At 43.0% G+C, this 22,684-nt stretch overlaps 1 long non-coding RNA gene across 1 annotated transcript in view; it reads right to left on the bottom strand.

Annotated features, from left to right (window-relative positions):
- The window catches only part of LOC111227225, a 50,911-nt gene extending 42,122 nt beyond the window's left edge, over positions 1–8,789 (bottom strand). The window contains exon 1 of the long non-coding RNA XR_002665330.1: positions 8,185–8,789. This is a non-coding gene — a long non-coding RNA (uncharacterized LOC111227225). The remainder of the gene's footprint in view (positions 1–8,184) is intronic.
- Between the last annotated feature and the right edge of the window lie 13,895 nt (positions 8,790–22,684).

Below are 22,684 nucleotides of genomic sequence, written 5' to 3'. Positions count from 1 at the left end.
GGAGCTGAGCCAACAGAGAGCTAAAGCACTTGGCAAGTTTCTGTGCCACAATTAAAACAACCAAACCAAAAACCAGACTGGTTTGTGCTGCTTTCACACTGCTGTTTAGCTCTTCTGTACTTTTTTTTTTTTTCTTCTTCTTTCCGTTGCTGAACTACACCACCATGAATTTAAAATGACATCCCCATCTTTGCTGAAATTATCCTGAAAGCTCTTGCATAGGCTCACTTTGAGCAATCCACATGAAATGCTGCACCAACTGTTGACTCTCTGGGCTCAACAGCATTTCTACTTGTAAGGCCAGAAAAGGCTGAGGAGTGACAGATGTACAAAGTGAACAGTTGGCTTTATTGAAGTTCACTCTGGGTTTATCATTGTCGGTACATACAGAGGCACACGGCTACTTTGATCTTCAAAGGGAGATGAGTTAGAATGAGGGGCAATAAGAAGATAATAATGCCAGTCTACATCCATTACTCCATAGATCACAGAGTTACAGACATGCAAAGTAGCTTATACTTTCCACAGGGAGGCTGTTTTTCATGTTACCACATTGCCATCTAGTGGTGCAATTTCAAACTAAAAGTTTCTCCACCAAAGGGTCTAAGGGAAATGTGTTGAATGCAAAATTGCAGTGACTTTATGTACTAATTTAAAAATCAAACACACTGCCAAACGGGTCTGTGAAGCCATTCTTGAAGCTGCTATTGATTTTTTTTTTTCTACTGAATTTACCAAAGCAGAGATTTGTCTTGTAATAGTAATAATAATAATAATGATAATCTACAATTTTCATTCACTTATGGATTTCAAACAGTAAAAGTTAAACATATGAACAAATGTTAGCAAAGCATTTGTAAACATGATCACTGTGGACAACTAAGAAAACAAGGGTGTAAAACTCTAAAGCTCTATGAACTGTGGAGGATGTTGTCCAGCCCTTCACAGTCTTATGCAAGAGAGACATCTTGTGGGTAACGTACCAAAATGCAGTTTGATGATATTGCACACTTGAAGAAAAGAGTGACGCTCTGTTGTAATGCGCAGTCAAACTAAGACCAGAAAAAAATTGCAGTAGAGTAAAATCAGTTATTGAACATTAAAACAGTTTGATCTCAGATGGTTTTCCACAAAAGGCAGAGCTCTCACTTTGTCCACTGTAACACATATGAAATAACACACAATTCATCTTTCAATCCACTGAGGACATTACATAATATATGACTAGCAGGTGCCTATATTATGTTGTACTGTGATGTGTGTTACAGTAAATGAGAAAGCAGTGGAGGGTTCAAGAATACAAATAATATTCTGCCGTGGATTTTTCTTCTTTTAACTTAAAAATAAAACAGTGGGTCATTATATTAGTTTATACACTACCCTGAAAATAAATAAATAGAGAGCTTACAGTCAAGCAACAGCAGCATGTCCCTTTCTTCAAGTCACCACTAGAGGTCAGAGTTTGATCCATGTCAATGGAAAGTAGCCTAAGCAGCTTGCAGGTAAGCAGAAGGTATAATTGGAAATACATTTGTACGTATGTCATACGTCTGCCTGAGTCATCTTTTTTTCCTCCCTCCATTGTAATGAACAAGCTGACAAACAAAAGCCTTGTAAACTATGCAACCTGTTTAGTATATAAGACATTTTGCAAGAAGTTTGTCAAACTTGAATGTATCTTTTTTTTTTTTTTTATCAGAATAAAATCTGCAGTTTATATTTCAGGGTTGGATTGTTTGAATTAGGGCACACAGTACACATTACATGCATAAGTGAGAAGTTTTGCCTACATCGTTTCTGGACATCCTCACAATGGTGTGAGAAGTCATCCACATTGTAGACACATACAGCAGTATTCTCAATGTTACAATATGTTTTAGTTGGCCAAGGTTTATATAGATGACAAATGACATATCACTGAATATAATTAAAGAGTGTTTACTGTATATGCAAATAGTACATTCTGATTTTAAAGTGAAATATGTTCTGAATGTGAATATGATCCAATTTAAGCACAAAAAAATATGAGTGAATGTCTGTTTGTGCATTGAATTCAACATTGTTGTAAAATCATAATGTTCATTTAGTTTTAGAGTAGAATATTTTGCAGAGCAGAGCATTTTCTTTGTTACTATGGGTGACGAGGTCTATGGGCACACCAGACATCAACTGTAAAGTTTGTATTATTTTTTTAACCACAAAAAAAGCACATTGAAAAAAATCCCCCATGCCCAATCAAGGTTTTAACTTAACACCATAAATCTCAAGTGGACATGAAAGGAACTACAGCCCTGTAGACCAATATTCTGTTGTTGCGTACTTTGTCCACTAGGGCGCAGCAGAGTCAAAGAAATGTGCAGAGGCAGTTTCAATATCAATCAGACTGCATGACAACATTGCCATGGTTTCTAATGCCATTTTCTGCAAAATAAAGATTTTATAGAGACAAAATAAACAAAATTTTGTCATAAAATCTTAATTTTTGTGCAGCTCATCGGCCATAATCTTCTGAAAAGTGACACAAAATCCAATCAGCAACAGCCCACTGAGAAACATAAATGTGTGCCTGTTGAATGAGTGATGCCCTGTGATGAAAGCCTGACATCTGGACAGCCTCCATGTCGTTTCAGCTGTCATTACGGCACTTTGGCTCTGTGCGCTTATCTGAGCTTCTGGTCAGGGACACTGACAGCCACTTTATCCACTTCCACAGCTTGTCTGTCAGAAGCTTAGGGGCTCGCTGTGATAGCTTGACCGCCTAGAACACAGGCCTACCAAGGACAGCCTTAAGCAAATGAGCATCTGCCTCCCAATCGCCCAGCTTATAGCTTTTATGTGACATGACAATTTGTGCGCACCTTCTGAATATCTGGATACTTAACAATCCACCTTAATTGGACTTATTATGTGGAAAGGAGTGTAACTGTGCCTCATTCAATCTCCTTTAAACAAACCAAATAAAAACAGACACGCACTAAAAGCTGTCAGCGTCACACAGATCTCCTACACAAGCGCTGGCTTGAACACACACATACACAGTCGACTAAGGAGCCTGGTGGTCTTGCTGTGTCCCGGGGAGGTCACACAGGAAATTTCACGCTCCTCTTCACACTGAAAATGTCTCCTTTATCCTCCCCACTGAGGACGAAATAAAGGAGAAGACGAGTGATAGAATTCAAAAAAAAAAAAAAAAAAAGACCCAACTCCTGAATGAGGATGGCTTACTTGTGTAGGTGTGACTCGTTGGAGCCCTGGGACGCTGCCATGGTGACCCAACACCCGCCAAAGTAAAGGGCCCAATGTGGTCACAGGTTCAGTGGAATGTGACATTTGTGAGAGCGGAAAACAAAGGGAGGAATTTTCCCTCCAAAACAAGAGCAAGAGAAGAACAAGAGAGGTCAGTCTGAGGGAAAACACAAGGAGGAATGTCTGGTATTCAAACCATCGCAGATGATTTTTGATTTTTGTGCATGCAAGGCAGGTCAAGAAGATACCTGAAAGTCCTTTCTAGAGTAGACACCTGTCTGCTGCATACGCACACAAACTGAAAAAAAACCCTATTAAAATATCATCACAAATCTCATGCACTCTCTCTGTATTGTGGCATGTGAAGAAAACCCTGCGCTACAGAGAGTACACTTCTGCACTGCCTAGCTTCACAGCGGCCTCCTCTCCTGCGTGTATAACTTCTTTTTTTCTGACTATTCTTAGCATCTCTTATTCACTACTGTTCTGCAAATCCATAGTGTCCTTGTAGCGAGGTGGGTGGCGCATGCAGCCTTCCTGTGGCGGGGGCCTGAATGGAGTGCTGTCTGTCTGCGTCCGGGCCGACAGAGATGCCCCTGTGCTGCACTGTGTGCCTTTGCTGTTTACTCTCTCTGTGTCGAGGGCATGTCGAGGAAAAGATCCTGTCCTCCACCCATCCCATCTTTTCACCTTTCTGTGCTCTCCATCTCTCCTATGCTCTCTTTCTCTTTATGCTAGCGCAGGAGGTCAAGGACAGAAGGGATAGCAGGATTTAAATGAAAGTCAGAGGAAGTGTGCCATATTTCTTCACCCTACAGGGAGTGGCGAACCCTATGGCTGAAAGGTAAGTTGAAAAGGTGTAAGCACCAGGTGCAGAGGGAGCTTTATCAAAGACGACAGACTTTAAGTGTCGGACCCAGAGGCATCACTCTGAAGAATCCCCACTCATGTTCACCACTTCCTCTAAAGCACCCTGCCACACTCTCACTCAAGCACTGGCTGTCTGTGTCTCTCAACCTCCCACTTCCTGATAACTCCCAAAAGCAGGATAGCACCCCCCTCCCACACACACAACTCTCTAAGCTGTGGTTTCCCTGTCGGAAATCAGCAATCTGCTGCCATTACCCACCAGCACTTACTCCTCCTCTCTCTCCTCCTTCCTTCAATTTCTCTCCCTCATGAGCATCATTAGAGAGAAGACAATTGTTTATGGGCCTATAGGAGGAAAGCACCACTCAGACGGCGGCAACGGGCCAGATGAAAACACTAAATTGCTAATTAGTCTGAAGAGGGGGTCTGGTGTCATGGCATCACTGAAGACTATAGCGTTGTGTAGTATCATAGACACGCTAATGTGTTTATCAATACAAGTACTTTCTCATGCTCGGACACCTCTGGAAAAGGTTTTGTGAGTAAATGGTTTAAAACTAGCCGCGTGAAAACTAACCTTCAAAACTTTGTGCGTTTCATCTGTAAAATTTCCCATTGTGGGCAGCTGCTAGAGAGGATGACCGCTGTGGTAATAATGTTAATTAAAAAGCTTTTGTAACAGAGAATACTGTGAGAATCTGTCACAAAACTTGGAGCTAAGAGAAAATCACAAATGGAGGGAAAATCACCAAAGTACTGAGGAAGAAAAAAAAAACTTTTACACAGTGCTCCCAAGCTTTTCAAACCCTCTCTCCTTCTCCCTCTCACACACACATAAACACATAGGCACAAACACATACACCTCGAAACAAAGGTGCCATTTTACTCAGGAAGGGTCAGCAGTTCTCTCCATCAGACAGGGGCTTGTTCTTGGTCAGAGGCTGCTGCCCAATCTCAGGCCACCCTCCCCTGGCTCCACCGGCCCCCTCTGGCCCCCCTCTGGCTCCCACCACCCCCGGAGACAAGCTCCCCATTGTTCCTGCACTACTAATAAATGACAGTTCTCCTGTTCAGACAAACTTTAGAGCCCATTCTAAACACACATACACACACATACAGACACACAAACTGAGTGTAAATGGTGCTCTATATGAAAGGATACACAACAGCTTTTTTACAGCCTGATATTTCTCATGGAGCTCATTAAAAGGTTATCTGACACTAATGATGGAAGGATATTTTCCTGTGATTTGAGCCCTGTGCCCCGCAGACCTGATGAGGTAATGCTGAGGGCACATTTTCTACAAAAACAGGGCGTAATTAATGCGTAATAAACGTTTCTATCGCTTTCCATTTCCCCCTCAGTGGTCGGAAACAGTCGTGACACTGAGACACAGTTCACCAGGAGGTCACGCTGCTCAGTCAGTGTTGTCACCTGTGTGCAATGTCACATACAAACACTCACACACACACACTCACAGAGCTCGATCAAGGCCAAGGACCAGAGGTGAGCCCTGAGTTTAGACATGATAAATCACCACTCAACTTAAGCTCATAAACACACCATTAACACACTCGACCACAGCAACTTGATCTGTTTACCTAAACCACTGTGCTGGGGGGGGCTATGGCTCTCTGGGCAGGCCTGTGTTAGCATGCCTGGGGGCCTGATGCACACGTCCATCACTGGGGGCCGGCCAGCAACTGCTCTGGGCCACAACATTGTCTCAGTGGTGCTGCTTCAACGTCGTCTCAACATTGCATGAGGTCATTTTCCAGCACTTTGGGGTCACTTTGATACAGACTAGGTATTTAAGTTTAAGGGCCAGACTATAGAGCTCTATAGAATCACTGAATAGCACCTTTAATGAGGAAAAAGTGTGAGTTTGTTTAGTCTGAAGTGTGTATTTTCCAATTAGTCCAGATGACATTAAAAAGGCAACAGAAACTGGCTTTAATTATCTAATAAAAATCTGCAACTTGTGACAAAATGACAAAACTGAAGGTCTGGAATTAGAACCAAACAGATGACAATACAGCTGAATCTGAAGTCAAAAAATTGAAAGTGATGGGAAAGTTCCTCGGAAATGTTGAGTGGAGTAAATACAGGGATTTTTAAGTGAGTCTGAGCCTGGTGTGTATATGGCTCTCGACTGCGGTTCACCACAAGCATATCATATGACAGCACAGCCAGCACATTCAGCCCTGTGAGAAAGCAAATTCCTGCTTTACTATTCTCAGCTACAGGCCAAGACATAAACAAAAGTATCAAAAAGGAATTACATCCACTGCAATGTTATGGCTGCTTTGATGTCTAACAGACAGTCGTGGGCGTATGCAAGTGGGTGTGCATGTGTGCATCTGCGCTTGCATGGAGCTGACACAGCACAGGGGTGATGTTGGCCATGTGCAGGACAGATGCTGGGTGAGCGGGGGTCACGTCAACAGGCATGCTCCCGCTCCGCCGTTCAAATGACAAAAGGAGGAGGAGGAAGAAGAGGCAGAAGTTGTGAGAAGAGGAGTTAAAAAAAAAAACAAAAAAAAAAAAAAAAAGCCCCAGTGTTTAGTCAAGGCCTGCTCACTGACACAAAGTCTGTCTTTGTCTGCCTCCCAGGGTGCCAGATAAAGGAATTCTTGTGTGTCGGGGGCTCTGACCGAGTTTATTTGACACTTCAGCTCCTTTTGTGAGGCAAGTGTCCCACCGTCAATGCTGGCCATGAGAGTCACTTGGCATTAGACAGAGGGTCCCTCTTCAGTGGAGAAAGGGGGTCTTGTTTGGAGAAGATTTTTAATGGAGGGGGTGTGTGGGAGGGGAGGGGTGCTGAGTTAGAGCGGTGGTGCTCGGTCTGCGCTCTGCGCTGTATACAGACATATAGTGGGGCTCTGTCCCCTGCCCCAACAATAGATGGAATTCTTTATTGCTAAGGAAGTGGATGGGGTTGAGTGAAGGGAAGCTCCTTCAGATTACTTGCACACACACACACACACACACACACACACACACACACACACACACACACACACCTACTATGAATGCACCGTCATTATATCACTGTATGCTCCTTACAGATGGAAAGGCCAACTCGCAGAACAGGTACAAACACTCTCATGACCCGGAGTGAAAAGGTTCACCAGTGAATATGGTCACATGCGCCTGTAGGTTCCACTCAAATGAAGCATCTAAAACAAGATCTTCCGTTGTAACAACATCATGGATTTTTATCTCTCATACGTTAAATACGTGTGTCAGGGAGGTGCACTAATGACAGGCCTCCCTGTGGGCAAAGTTCTGGAGCTCAAAACACATGTGCTCTCACCTGAATGGAGTCACTGTGGGAGAGGTGGGGTGGACTACATATTGCTTTCTATGGACACTGTACCCACACCTTTTATTTAAGCTGCTGCACCTGGTCTTTCACAACTTATGACAGGTCATGGCTCTGTGGACACCTGGCAGCGCAGGTGTATGGACAGGTTATAAAGGTGTACGTTTAAAAAACAGGGTAGATTTCGAGTGCGGATGTCAAGCAGCGTCAGTGTTCAACTGAAGCGTCTGAAATACAATTAAGGTCACATTGAGTCGGTTTTGAGAGCGAGGGATGTGCGCCTGATGAACCCAGAGAATAACGGAGCAGTGAACAGGTGAACCTACACATGTGGAGCAGACCGGGAGTTTGACCAGGCTCTTCAAATCAAACGCACGCCCATCTCCACAGACATAAATTAGACATAGAGCCCAACTTGATAAAAGAGTTTCTCCTGAGGAATCCCGTGGGAGAAGTTTGATTGTTAGGTGTAATTTGGTAATGAAGATGTAGGCCAAATGGGTGTGTAGGGAGATAACGATCGAAACCTTTGGTCAAAACAGCCACTGTTAACATTTTATTGTATTTGTGAAATTATAGGTGATTAAATTCATTTATTCCTCATTGGGACCCTTTGAAAAACTAAGGGCTTAAGCTGCACGTTTAAAAATAAAAATAAATGACACCATGAACTTTTAACAGTAACTGAGACTACACTTAACCTTTCACTCTTAAGAGGTAGAAGTTTTGCTCTGTCACTTACCTGCTGGATGAGTTGATGCGCACTGTCATTATCCAAATCGCTGGACATCTGCTGAGCATCGCTTCCAAAATATATTCCAGGATATTCCTTTCCCGTGCGCCAAAATCCACCACAACAAATTTCCAAAAGCATATCACGTTATCGGCCATCTACAACACTGGCCACCCGCGAACACGCGTGAAATATCCCAAGAGACTCGTGTGTCCAACAAAACAGCTTGTCCAGCAGCAGGACTTGGGGCAGCGGCAGTGTTAAGACACCGTTCATCCCGTGTAAGAGACAGTATTTCCTTATATCCTCCAGGGCGATCCACAGCTGGACTGTTGAATCCAGCAGCTGTTGTCATCGTGATCAAGTTTTACCAATGATAATAACAATAATAACAATAATAGCTCCACGCGTGTCAGTGCTCTAATGTTAGCATTTAATCCTCTCCCAAAGAATCCTTGCGTAAACTGATTTGTGCTCTGGCAAATCAAGGCAGATCGATCAGTGTGATTATTTCCAATAAGCGACAGTGAAAGAACCTGGTTCCTCTTTACGGTCCGGTGCAGTGATGGTTCCCTGCTTCAGCTCCAACGAGCCTCCCTGCCGCGGGTGCGATGCGCTCCTGTGAAGAGTCTGAGCAGCACTGAGCCATAGTGAGAACAGAGCGGTGAAGCACATGCTGCGCTCAGCCCGACGTAGACGCGCAAGGCATGATGGTAAGTGAAGTTTATTATTGTTGCTGGCAAATATTTTAAAACAGGAGAATGATATCAGATTAAAACTTGTGAGTGTTAAATTGAATTATATTGTAACAAAATACAATGGCATTAAAGTTTAACTGAGAGCACACTAGAATTAATTTAGCTTACTTTAATTAAAGCAACACAATGTAAAAATTGCTTTTAGCATCACTTCAGTTTTATTATTATTCTTATTATTGTTAATAATAAGAATAATAATAAGAATAATAATAATAAGTAAGTTATTATGTCATGAACATAGGCCGTTATAATCTTGTTTCAGTCACTCATCATCTGTCAGTTTGATCCCAGCTTGCGTGTGAGCCCTGTGTGAGCAGTGTGAGTAATAATGATCATCTGTCGCTGTGCAGAGATACAGGGAAGTCGGTGCCTTGAATCACCTTCCCATGAATGAATCTCTTGTCTTTCTTACCTCACTTTCATGTCCTAACCACCTCCAGGCTTGCTTGTATTTCTGGGATCATAGCTTCCCTTAAACCTCAAAACAAGGACTGGATCCTGAGGAACGGAGCACAGAGTCAAAGACTTACAATCAGAGCATTACTGAAGGTTTCATTAAATGTCTATCAGATCCAAAAACTCTTTATAATATCTGTCATCATTCATGGATTTGTCTGGACTGATTTAAGAGAATATCTGCATTTAATAATCATTTGGGAATAAAAGCATACCGATATCGTTTTAATGTCACTGCAATAAAACCATTTAAGTCATCACATAGCTGAGATAACGTGGGTAAACTCTGACTTAAACAAGTGATCATCATTAGGCAAACAATAAAAAAAATCCAGTGACGTTTCAGAAAACATATTTTCCCCCAAAGAACTAACAAAACAATATTTTATCAGTTATATGTTACATCTACATAGGAATTTAGATCATTCGATTGCTTGTCAGCATAACACTGAGTTAAAGTGGCTTTCCCCTCCACCACACCACTATGACTGGTGTGTCGCAGTGTGCCTTACATTTTAGGCAGGTGAAGCTCCACTCCACCTTTTCCGTAACTCCCCATTTGGCCGGGCTCCAGCACAATCCAGGAGTACCTGAATTGCACGCGATTCTGTCAATTGCAGGTACTTGATGGCTTTCTTGTGTGCCGGGGTTGAAAAGTTGCTGGAGGTTTGCGCACACAGCATTGCGTGACTAGGGCTGGGGATGAAAACACAAAGACATTGTTTTCAGTGATCAAACCCCCTTTATAGTAACTCAACAGCATTCCTGTCTCACATTCCTAAGCCACCGCTGCTGTGTGAGAGTTTTTTTTTTCCTTTTAAGAAAAAAAAAAGAAAGAAAGAAAGAAAAGGAAGGTTACACATTTTTATCTGGTTCACTGTGTTGACCCCTTCTTGCAAAAAAGTTCCCCCTTACCTCATTATTCATTCAAGGCTGAATTAAAGTATTAGTAGAGGTAATTATCTTGTAGAGGTAATTAAGAGGTAATTATCTCTTATCAGAAACTATGTGATGAATTTTAACAACACGGCCAGCAGGTCACTCTTTTTTTATGTTCATCAATCAGTCAGCCTCAAAACAGAGCCAAATGAAATGAAAACACATTATTTCTCATTGTGTGCATGTGCGTCTGCGGGCTTCCCTATGTGTGTATGCAAGTGCGTCCAAGTGTGTGTGTGTGCGTGTGTGTTTGTGTTCCCACTTCATGCGCATCGTCCTCCACCATGTCTCCACTCGCGCCAGTGTGTGTATGTATGTAGGTATGCTGCTAATGTGGACACAAATGTTTTCCAGATTGGTGTGACAAGGATAATCATATCCAGAGAGCACAAAACCCATTCTGAACGCCGCTCGCAACAGATGGTACGGGAGAAAATGGAGGAATGCATCAGAGAGTCCAGGGGCAACAAGGCTGAGTGAGTGAAGAGGAGCTCCAGATATTTTTTTTTGAAGCAGTATAAAAAGAAGTTGGTTAGTACATTCACACTGTCACACGACTGTAAAATCTGCAACACTTGGGAATCTACTCTGCACAACGAGCCCGTGTAAGTGTCACTGTGACCACCTGGTGTTGGTGAAACAAATCTAATATTTACTGGGAGCGATGACCTCTACGACTTCTGCTTTCAACATACAAAACATAAAGAGGAGGACAATGGAGTCAGTCATATCTCCAGTGTGTGCTCTCAGAGTGATTAAGACTAGAGGACATTCATTACTGGCCCGGCTCAGACAGAGAGGGGCTTCAGAGCAGAGCTCTTGTGTTGGACTGTTTGGATGTCCTATCCCCTTGTATCTCTTTGACTACCTCCAACACAAGGCTCTATTCAACTAGACTGGGAACAAATGTTTCCTTATGTGGCTCTGAGTGCCCAAACTCCAGCGACAGGATAGAGAGCAAGAGCCTATGAGACCAAAAGACAGAGAAGGTTACAATGATGCAGGCCATACTGTGGCTGTTTAACTAGACCAGCCCATCTTATAGTATGATGTGAGCTGCATTATTAGAGGGGGGGGGGTGACGTCATGGAAACCAAGGGGTAGATGAGAAAATGACAAGTATTTCCCAACAACAGTATGCCCTTTCACTGGCATGGTCCCCACCACACGCCCGCTAGCTCTCTCTCACTCTCCCACTTTTCATGGGTGTTATTATTTCTACATCCGCCTGGGAATTAATTTGGTAAATATCAGCCAGGAAGCCTGAGGTTGGACTCAGTGCTGGCAGCTCGTGTGATTTCATGTACGGCCAACACGCGGACTTCCATCAGGTTTTTTTCTGGCCTCGGCGTGGGAACGGGCAGAGTGAAGCTAAACGAGGGGTCACGGCGAGGTTTCAGAGTGACGTGGGTGCAGATTACTCATGTGAAAACTGGTTAAAAAAAATGGCTTGTGCCTGCTCTATATAATAAGACATAATGTGGCGTGTACCTCTTTTCTTTAGAATCAGCCAGGATAAAGAGCTAATCCTCTTGTGCTATGAGACTGATAGTGCTGGACTCCCTCCAGCACCTCAGGGAGTCAGCCCTGTGGAAGGGAGGCTCTTTCAAAAGGAAACCATGTAATCAATGACCATCACCATCGCTGCTACCGCCAACCCTCCTACCATGTTATTTTTCAAATTTGATTGGTGCTAACCATTAAGATTTTGGTAATCATTTCCTTTATCCTGAGCTTGTCGCCATCTCCCTTTATCCAATGCTCCCTTCAGGCCTTTTCCCTCTCACCCTGCATTGAGATGTCAAACTATAACAAGGGTTCGAATGCGTACTCAAACATGTTTTCCCACTTGAGGAGAAATTAAATGAACTTTTGGCCGGAGTGGCTGCACAGTACGACTGACATGTGCATGACTCATTCCTCCTTGCTCCCTAACACACACTCTTACACTGGGCAAAAGGGGAGATTTCTTTGGACAAACACACCCTTCCTGGAGCCTTACCATAGTGTGTTCATGAGAATTCTTTACCTGCAGGTGCCTTGGCTTATTAGGTTTCTGTGTCAAAGGGGAAAAACTTATAAACACCAAATTTTAAAGTGCTAATTATCAACAGAGAACACCTAAATTTCCTACATGAAAATACTGTGCCGAGTGTGCAGCTGTAGATGCAAATTTTGTAATTTTTTTATTTGCTTTGCCTTGTAATTTGTAAAAGGGTCTTTCTTGAGGTTGGTTTAAGGTAAGGCTAAGGGTTCAATAAAGGACCTAGTATGAGGAAAAAAAAATTTAGTATCTGCAATCAGCACGTATTTATATGCTAGCCTTTGTCTGGATGCTTTTCTAGGTGTGTGTGTGCGCATGCGTGTGTGTGTGTGTGTGTGTGTGTGTGTGTGTGATCTCAGGGGCAAGCAGTGTGTAGGCAGCTGGGAGTGTGGCAGGGCTATGCGTGACTAGGAGAAATACACCTGTCTCTGAGCTCAGGTACGGAGGGGGGAGCCGGCACGCAGGGGCCTGCCAGCTGAACAATGCTCCCCATTGTACCTGCACTCTGACTGCAGACGCTCACAGGAGAGGAAACCCTGAGCCCAGTGTGTGTACAGCGCTCTCTCTCTCGCTCGCTCTCTCTCTCTCTCTCTCTCTCTCTCACTCCCTGCTTCCACAATCACAAGACATACACAGTCAAATTATTTATAGTACACATATTGTGCTGACCGCAGGCGCCCCGGGCTAAATCCCAATAACTCTGCCTTTTACACGCAAGGTGCCAATCAGAGCTGTGATGGACAGATTTGACTCCCAATCAAAGAGAAGAGACTGGCTAAAGAAGAAAGGTTGTGCTTTGTGCAATGCATGATTGTCCTGTGAACATTTTGTATGCACACGACTACTAAATGAAATGTAATACATATGGAGACTTGAAAATAAAAACAACAATGAAAATACTGCTCTGAATAAGTCCAGTTGCAGCATATAAAAGTGTATCACGGTGAATAATACTGCCCTGCAGCTACACACACCTACACAGAGATGATTCAGAGGTGTTACTGTAAAGGTCCATCATTATAGAGAACACATCAATCTATATATAAACCCGTGATGTGACTGTGGTCAAGTAATCTATCATCGGTCCTACACCAGCCCAGGTTTTTTTTTGTTTTTTTTTTTCAAGGCTTTTTGTTCTCAGTGCAGATAAGGCAACGTGGAGATGGAGAGCTAAGATGCCGTATATGTAGATACAGCGGGAAAGACACAGACAGACAGTCCCAGAGAGAAATCATGAGAGGGGCCGCCTGTCGGTAAATCACTGGGGCTCTCTGTGGTTTCCACAACAAAGGCTGACTCTCATTTTGTCTTGATTTGTTGGCCAATTATGATGAAATATGAACAGGGCAACCGCAGAGAGGGCCGGGGACGAGAGGGAATGCTGAACATCTGCTTTCAGAAGTTTTTCTTTCTGGGTTGAGCTTAGATGGACACAAGTACCCCTTTCTGTCAAACAGAAACTCCAGCTGTTCCGCAGATGGGGTCGCTTATTTGCTCCAATTCGGTGTATAACGTGTGGCCGAGCCTCTTTGATCCCATTATCTGGAAGTCACGAATCCTTTCTTCACTTCTTTTATGTGCTTTTACACGGGTAGCTCAAGTGTCAGTGCTATCATTTAGTTATCTATTCCTGTTAAATTCCTTGACAAGTGTGTGTTTTGTTGGTGTGCGTGTGTGTAACTCCAGTGGTATCTTACATGAATATGAGTGTGTGTGTGCTCACTGACTAACGCAATACAGTCTTCATAAAGGTAGTATTGTTAAGTTGCGTGCGAAGCTCATGCTTTAGGCTTTGGGTCCCCGCCCACCCCTGTAAACCACGGCCTTTTTTTTCCTCTCCTTTTTTTCCCTTCTACACCTTCCCCTTTCTTTTTGTTACAGGTAAACATTTGATGTCCGCACGCAATCCCCGGAGAGTCTCCTCCCCTTGTTCTCTCCTCAGCTCCCTGGCTTCCACTCAGCGTTACTCACACCCTCTCTCTCACACACACACTCACCACACACACACCTCTCTCTCTCTCTCTCTCTCCCGCCCTTGCACACACAGACACGCTACCCTTCCCTCCCCATTCTTCTGACATTCCTCTCCTCACTGACTCAGCACCTGTTTCCTATGGAGGTTATGAAGTTTCTCTCGCTCTCTGCTGCTGAGTGACTGGCTGAATTTCTAATTGACTGGAATTACTTGCCCACTATCCCTACCCCGAGACTCATGCACTCAGTGTTTTCTGTCTTAATGAACTTTATTAAAGTACTGGATCTTTGTGTCATCTTACAATATGTTGGAACTGAAAGGTTGTCTTCCAAGAGCCTGGACATGTGTCTGTTTCTATCAATATAAAGCATAGCTAAGTCAAACTAATCAAAACCTTAACCTTATTCTAGAACTTAAAAAAAATGTAGCTAGCCCTAAATTCACACCAGATATGAGACATCAGCAGCGCTACTGAAGCGTCCATCGATTCATCAAACCTGACTTGTATTCGGGAACCAGCTGTTGTCAGCTGTGTCTGTCAGCAGCACACTTCAGTCCTTGTGTAATATCCCTAAAGAAGAAAACAGACCTCGGTAGAACTGTGCACTATTGTGACAAAAACAGTGCCATTACTTTTTATTATGATCCAAAAATTTTACATCTCTATATAAACAATGGGCCACAGATAATGACCAATGAAAAAGGTTGGCTTCATTCATCTCCTTAATTGATTCATATCACGCAGCAATAAAAACACTATGAGATCACTGTAACTTTTACTGTTGTGTTACTGTGTGTTGTTGCCGCGAGGTTTTAAGTGCAGCTTATACCAAGACAATATGTGTGAATGACATCCAAAGTATTTATTGTTGCGTGTGAATGATTGTGATCTAACAGATGTTGAACACTGAGGGAAGGTAATAAAACAAGTCCAAATCTGGTCTGTGGACTCCAACTCTGTTACAAATGCCAATCTCAGTCACGCACATCCCTCAAGCTGCACTCCACAACAAAATTCCAAGAGTGAGGGAAGGTCTGGCTGGTTCTGACACAACATGAGCGACCATCATGTCCAAGCAGAGAGAAAAAAAAAACAAAAAAAAACACAAACTTCTATGCCAGTGTTACCAGCAGCACATATGACTTCAATCAGCGCTAATGAATGTATGGGCAGGGAAGAAGCCTTTTAGTGGTATCAAACACACCCAACCACACTTGCATGTCTGCACACATACTCACGTGCCTCTTCCTGGCAAACCCAGACATGAGGGCTAACTTAATGCATGGAGATTTCTGCACGGTTACCAAATACACTGCATTGTTCTTTTATGAAGAAACAAGCGCAGATTTACTGACTGCTCTACTTTAAGATTTCTTTCTCAGCTTGAGGCTCAGCTGAGTCCTCCCGGTTCTTTTCATTAGGTAAAGTCAGACTGTCAGAGAGGAAAAGGGAGTCCCATACCCGCATAAAAGAAATTATTTCAATCCCTACATTGTTGTGTCTCCTATGATAATTGTGGCTGCCGCTCTCTTTCACCGGGGGCTTTTGGCTCCCTCCAACCAGCCCAATTAGTAGCCCTGCTGAGGTGGAGTGTATTATGCAAATACAAACAGTTACTGTACCAGCATGAGCAGCCCCCATGGGTAGGCTGCTACAAGGCTATGTTAAATGAATATTAGATTTGTTGTGCCTACAACAAGTTACCTATTGTTGTGCTGGCCTTGCTGCTGCTCTGGAAAAGCCATTCAAACAAGATAATCTGTCTGCGTCTCGTCAATGCAGCGCACTGTTTTCCCCGTGCTCGGACGAAACGCTGAGACAAAGGGGCTGTTTGATTGGGAATATGAAGCAATTGGTGTGGGAGAATAAAGGGATACTTCTTACAGTATCCGCTGTTTGTCATTGGACCCCTGGATGCAGGCACAAACACTGCGATCCAAATCAAGGCAACGGAAATTCTCATTTTCCACCCAACGCTTATAATAATCCCTCCACAGATGTAGTTTCTGTAATTTCACCATCGCCATATTTTTCTAATTTTTTTTTCATTTATTCTAAGCTTTTAACCCAACCTGTGTGTGTCTATTGTTTCTTGTTTTAGTTCTTATCTGTTGCTCTCTGCTCTCATTGGGAACAATTGCTTTTGTCCATGAAGCCAATGAATGTCCTGGATATAAAAAGGTGTGACAGTTTGGGTCAGAGCTGTGAAAGAGCTGTATTGTCCTTCCTCACACCACAAGGTGTGCTTGGAGACGGACCAACAACGTGGCAACGTAACGATGAAACGCGTTCTCTCTGTAAATTTGTACCACATGGCTGCTAAAGGAGCCATTGTTCCTTTTCATTACACACATCAGGTGGGTAATGAAATATTTCACTATGTATTCAAAAAAACACACTTGAAGCCTTTTGGAAGTTAGACGGGTGGTGCGATGTTGCCTAATGCCTTCATGCTTTACCATAAAGCCACACAAATTATTACGACTAATACAGATGTTTTGTATTTGTTACACTTTTACTATATTTTAGACGTTTCCGATTTACTCCAATACTCCTACACAACAGCTTTGTTTTGACACTTCAACTGTAAAAGTTTGTCAATAGGGAAATTGATTCAGTCACACGACCAGAGACATAAAAGTCCGGGTTATGCTGTAGCACATAGCATGTGTCACTTTCTCTCTGGTCATGTCAGGCAGCAGTTTGTAAACAGTACTCCCCACACCACTGCCAGCTAATGACAGGGTTGAGCTAGAATACAATGGCTTCCTGGCACGCTCTAGCAGAGAAAAGAACAGCACTGACAAAGCAGCTTTGAAATCAATACAAGACATTCATCAGCAACAAACGAGTAAAAATATATATATTTTTTTCTGTATCTCATTTGTTTGATGTATTTTAGCTTGTTTTATATATTTATGCGAAAACATGGACCTACACGCATGCACCTCTTCAGAGCAGGCAGAACGCTTCCTGTTCAGCAACATGTAGCTCAGCGTGTTTTTGATTTAGTTTATTTGAACAACAAAACAAGACTAAGTCAAAACCTGGTATATGGCTGGACCGTGTATGGTCAATGTGCGAAACTGAGGATGTAGATACCTCTGCCAAGGAAGTTATGTTTTCATTTGTGTGTGTGTGTGTGTGTGTGTGTGTGTGTGTGTGTGTGTGTGTGTGTGTGTGTGTGTGTGTTTGTGTGGGTTTGTTTGTTTGTTTGTTGTCGGCACAATTACACAGAAAGTACTGAACCAATTTGCACCAAAATTGTTGGAGGGAGTGGGAATGGTCCAGGGAAGAATCCATTAAATTTTGGTGCAGATCTGGTTAAAGGGGTGGATTAAGGGTGATCTTTTTATTTCATTTTATTTTTTTACATGGCAAGATAGGGACATTTTCAACACTTTAGGAAAAAATTATGCATCAAAAAAAAACCAAAACAGACATCGGACATTTATGGTGTTAAGATCAATGACTTTGTACAGTTTGGTGCAGATTCAGATCTGACAGACTGTAGGATTGTTTGGCCTCAGTGGATGTGTGCTCCCTGCTGAGTGCCCTTCTAGAAAACTGCTGTGGAACCGCTGTAAACAGCTATGTTCCAAGGAATCTAAATAACGCCTGCTCGAAAAGTCTCTAAATGTCGCTACATGATGATATAATGTCATTGCATTGTATTTGAATTTGTGTCAGCCAGTTTCAGCCCTTTATCCGTTTGCGCCTCTCCTGTGATCACATAAAGAGTATTTTAATACAGCTGAATTCCCAATATAGCTGTTCTCATTTACATCTTTTTCTGTTTGTTGCAGGACAACGGAACAAGTATGAAATAGTGATGGTAAGTGATTTCAGCTCTGCTGCTAAAAACAATCTGGTCTGAACAAAATCATTCACATTAAGTTAATGGCAGAATTTCTTTCTTACTTTGTTACCCAGACACAGGTTGTGCGCTGTGTTACAGACAAACTGCATCTTTGCCACTCACTGAGTAGACACAGAGAGAGGTTTGCCTCTCACTCATGGGATAGTACTGACGACTCCCTTCTATGGAGAGTAGCTACAGTTTGTCCAAAAAGTCACAAGATGTGTCGCTAGGTGTTTTGGGTGTTTTTTGAGGAAAAAAAAAAAGAAAAGAAAAAAAAAAGATCTGCTGTAAACGCCCTCTGATAATGTAATGCTCACACCTTATCATTAAGCGCGACGGCCGATGGGAGAAGTCCAGAACTCAGCCGATCAGTGGTGCAACTTCATCGCTCACTCAACTCAAATCACTCACTCACTCACTCACATATTCATCGATGTGGCACTGAATGATGGCCGGTCAAACCAAAAACTTTTCTTTTTTTTTTTTTTTCCCCCAATTCAATGTAATTACACTAAACCTCCTCCATGGGCACGGCTCATTTCATATGCTTGTGGTTACTCTTACAGCAGTGAAACGTAAAGTCTGAGAACGCAGTGACATTTTTGGAGAAACAAATGCGTCACGACCATCATGAACAAGAAACACTAGGAACAAAAACATTTCCCACAAACACCTAATTAGCTCACAGACGCCTACTTAGGGTTCGCAGTTTTGTTTGTATGCAACGCATACCTTACAGTTGTGATTCACTTTGTGTGGCTCAAACGCCAACATTTTTTAGTGCACAGCTGCACAACATCTGATTAGAGGATGATCTTTTTGTTTCCTTCTCTGTTACCATGTTATGGAGGAACACCCACAGGTAACACATCGAACAACCACATCAAAGGAGCATTTGTGTTTTTCTGACTGGTAAATCCAGTATGATGATTAGTATTAACCTTATATTGTCATAATTGCCCATTTAGGCACCTGGCAACAAAGTGAGGATCACAACACTTCATAACATTTTGTGTGAACATTTTGTGGAATCAAGAAACGGTACAGTACAGGGAGGGGGGGGGCTCACCGTATGTAGTCACTTTACCCCGCCTTTGATGTGTGAGAACGGTATACTGAGGTCCAGCTTCTCTGGCTGACGCCGACTCACCGAGCTGTGAGCTATAGCGTGACAGCAGAGGCAGGTTAATGTGTTCCCCCTGCAGACAAACACCATGAAGTATGACTGACGGGTTGTGGCCTTAAGGCACAGGACATGAAGCGTGGAGGAGGAAAAAAAAAAAAAAAAAAAAAAACTTCTCTGTTTGAACATTTTCATTTGTATGCCCCTACTTTTTAAAAGAGTAATTACATGGGGCTTATCCCATCTTTGTATTTACGACGTCAGAGCAATTAGCGTACACTTACTGTACACACACCAGTGCACACATTAGGAAAGGATCTTCACAATCCCATTTGAATCCATGAGTGAATGTAAATCCATCCTGCCCCCTGGGCAGACAGAGAGCACTCTGAGCTACGTTTAGAAAAACCCTTAGGAGTGTCTAAAATTTCTGTCACTACTAACTCTGCACGCTACAAGTGTTCAGCTCCTCAACTGACACGAATGTCAACTTTTATCACGACTAATGTTGATTTTGTGCAGCAGAGTTAATCTTGAAAACACAAGCTCTGAGCAGACTCAAGGGCATACAGATTTTTAAGGGTACAAGTGATACTATTGTTAATTGATGACAGATTGTAGAAACAATAACAGGACAGTGTCAGACACATCTGACTTTTAAGGCAGCTGTTTAAATCAACCTTAGCACTGCACTGTGGAGCTGTACACACATATACACACACACACATAGCGTCTCGATGTGTGCGAGTGTGCGTCTCCGGCTCTTGACTGTTATTTTCTGTCTTTCTGATGGCCGTCTGTGGAAAGTCAGAAATATTGCATCAAACCAGCGGCAGTGCATTTTTAAGCAAAAATGAATTTATCCATCTATGACTATTTTCTTTTTGGAACTAAAAACACACGTAAGCCTGCAAGTCACTGTGACTTTGCAACATATTTCACACCACCTGCAACACACCCACAACATGTTGCTGTGCACCCGTATAGCAACACAATGGGGGTTTGAGCAAAAGCAAACCCATAAAGAGAGGAAACCATATCAACGTTATAATCATGTCGTGTTTATTTAGGCATGACTGCAAACCTTGCCTGGTTCCTGTATCACTGAAGAGGTGGGGAACTCTTTGAGGCATAGTGGTCCAGCTATGTCGAAGTGAATGAGCTATCAAAGATCTGAGGGCAAAGGGAAGTGGGTACGTTAAGTAGCATGTGGTGGTGGTCTGTAGAGGTTGGATGATGTGTTCTGAAGGAGCAAAGTATGTGAGTGTTTTTGAGTGGTTGATGGGGGGCTGAATGGGGCACTTGTTGTGAAGAGGAGATATTGCAATACACCCACTGATGGTGGCCCCTTCATTCTCTTTTATTGTGTAGACCACAGGATCTCATCTCACAGGAAAGAAGAAACCGGCGGAGACCAAGTTTAGAAAAAGGGTTTGTGATAAGATAACAAAGATCCAGCCCATTCAGAAAGAAAATACTGAGCCCCTGAGACACACACACACACACACACACACACACACACACAAAAAGGTGTTGCTGAAAGGTGTGAGCGCTCCTGCTCTCCCCCCCTTGTCGTCTCATTCACCTGACCTGACGTTTATAGCACCAACAATGGACTGTTAACCTCACAGCAGCTCTTTATGATGGCGAACGAGCTGGATTTTTATTAGGGGCAAGCAACTGTTGAAATTGCTACTCATTCTTCTCACCAGCACGTTACGATGTGCGATTTCTGCCTGTGACACAAAGTCCAGAGTCTGCTGCCAACACACTGAGGATGACGCGGAGGACTTGTTCACCTACTGAACACCAGTCAGGGCAGGTTACTGGGACAGTCAGGTGGCCCCTGGTTTCTCTGGGTCATTGAGTCATCCAAGAAACTGACAAATACAGAGTGACAGGTGGGTCCACCCAGTTTGACCTTAAGTATGAAAGCAAACAATTACAAAAAAAACAAAAAACAATTTTTTTTTGTTAAGTGAAGAGAAGAAAAACACTGAGCTATTGCTTAAACATTTATGGGAAACTACCTCAGAAAGAATTCCAGCTATTTTTGCTTTAGGAGCTCTTTCTTGTAAACAGTATTGTTATGCTACATAGGTGTGTACGGTTTGATAATATCACACTCGAATGTCAAGTTGGTTGACTGACTCATGTATTTGTAGTAACTATATTCTTTTTTTTTTTTTTTCCCTCCTGGAAGCTGCTGCAGGTGCTGTAAAGGCTGCTGGTACTGTCACTTGTGTCACTGACAAAGTTTGCTCAAATATAAACTACTCAAACAAAATTTAAATTACAGGATTTGGGAAAAAGAAATGCAAGAACTAACACTTCCTTGACTATATGCAGCATGCATCCAAACAACAATAAGACTGCCGCAGCGAGAGAAGAGACAGGTTTCATACGTGCCAACGTGCGTGCCTGCATGTGCATCTAAATGTATGGATATTAGCCTAGGTGTGATGTGCGAGTCATTCCTTTTGTTGTGTGGAGCAGCGTTGCCCTCAGGGCTGCAGCAGCGCGAGTGCGAGCTACGTGGTGCTCTGGAAACAAGAAAAGCGGCTCTGTTTTTGGATGGCTGTCTTGGCTTTGTATGAGCACTTGCTGGCACGCAGTCAAGATCCTGCCCCTAGAGAGGGAAGATTAATGACAGCTAGTCACGGAAAGGCTTTACAGCAGCAGAGAGCAAAAGAGAGGAGTCGGGTATGAGAGAGAAGATGGAGACAAAGGGGGGGGGGGGGTGGCGGCGCCAAAGGTGAGGAGCCGCTGTGTTGAAGTGGGACTGATAGGAGAAGGTATGAGTAAAGGGTGTGTGAGTGTTTGTGTCTAACTGCATGTCAAAAAAAAAAAAAAAAAAAAAAAAAAAAAGAGCTCAGTACAAACACAGATTAAAGAGATTAATGCAATCCTCAAAAACATTCATAATAGTTGTAAAAACATTGTGAATACAATGACTGGATGCGCTCTTCCTTTAATTTCATCACACTAATCCAGCTAATGTTCACATGACAGCTCTGACAGCCACTTTACTCACCCCCCCCCCCCGTTCCTCCACCTCTGATCAGACTCTATAGGCTCGACACCTCTGCCAAATCCCGGGCAGAGTAAGAGATGGTTAATTACACTGGTTTTGTTTGGTTACGGTCTAGACATTACATTATTCCCCATCCTGTCATGACATCTGAACAGTCAGCGCCGTGAATCCTCATCTCGCACACCGTTCTCCCTCTCTTAGCGTGTGATGTATTGTACTCAGGGTTCCTTGAGTACACTGAGAAGAGGGGGGATTTTTTTTGCAAGTGTTTTGCAAGTGTTTCATCTCGTAGCGTTGTGTCTCTTCAGCTGGAAAAC

This window comes from Seriola dumerili, unplaced genomic scaffold, assembly GCF_002260705.1.
Source record: "Seriola dumerili isolate Sdu_G_001 unplaced genomic scaffold, Sdu_1.0 BDQW01000169.1, whole genome shotgun sequence".
NCBI lineage: Eukaryota > Metazoa > Chordata > Actinopteri > Carangiformes > Carangidae > Seriola > Seriola dumerili.
Note: the sequence above shows the minus strand (reverse complement) of the source record. Positions and strands in the feature narration are given on the sequence as shown.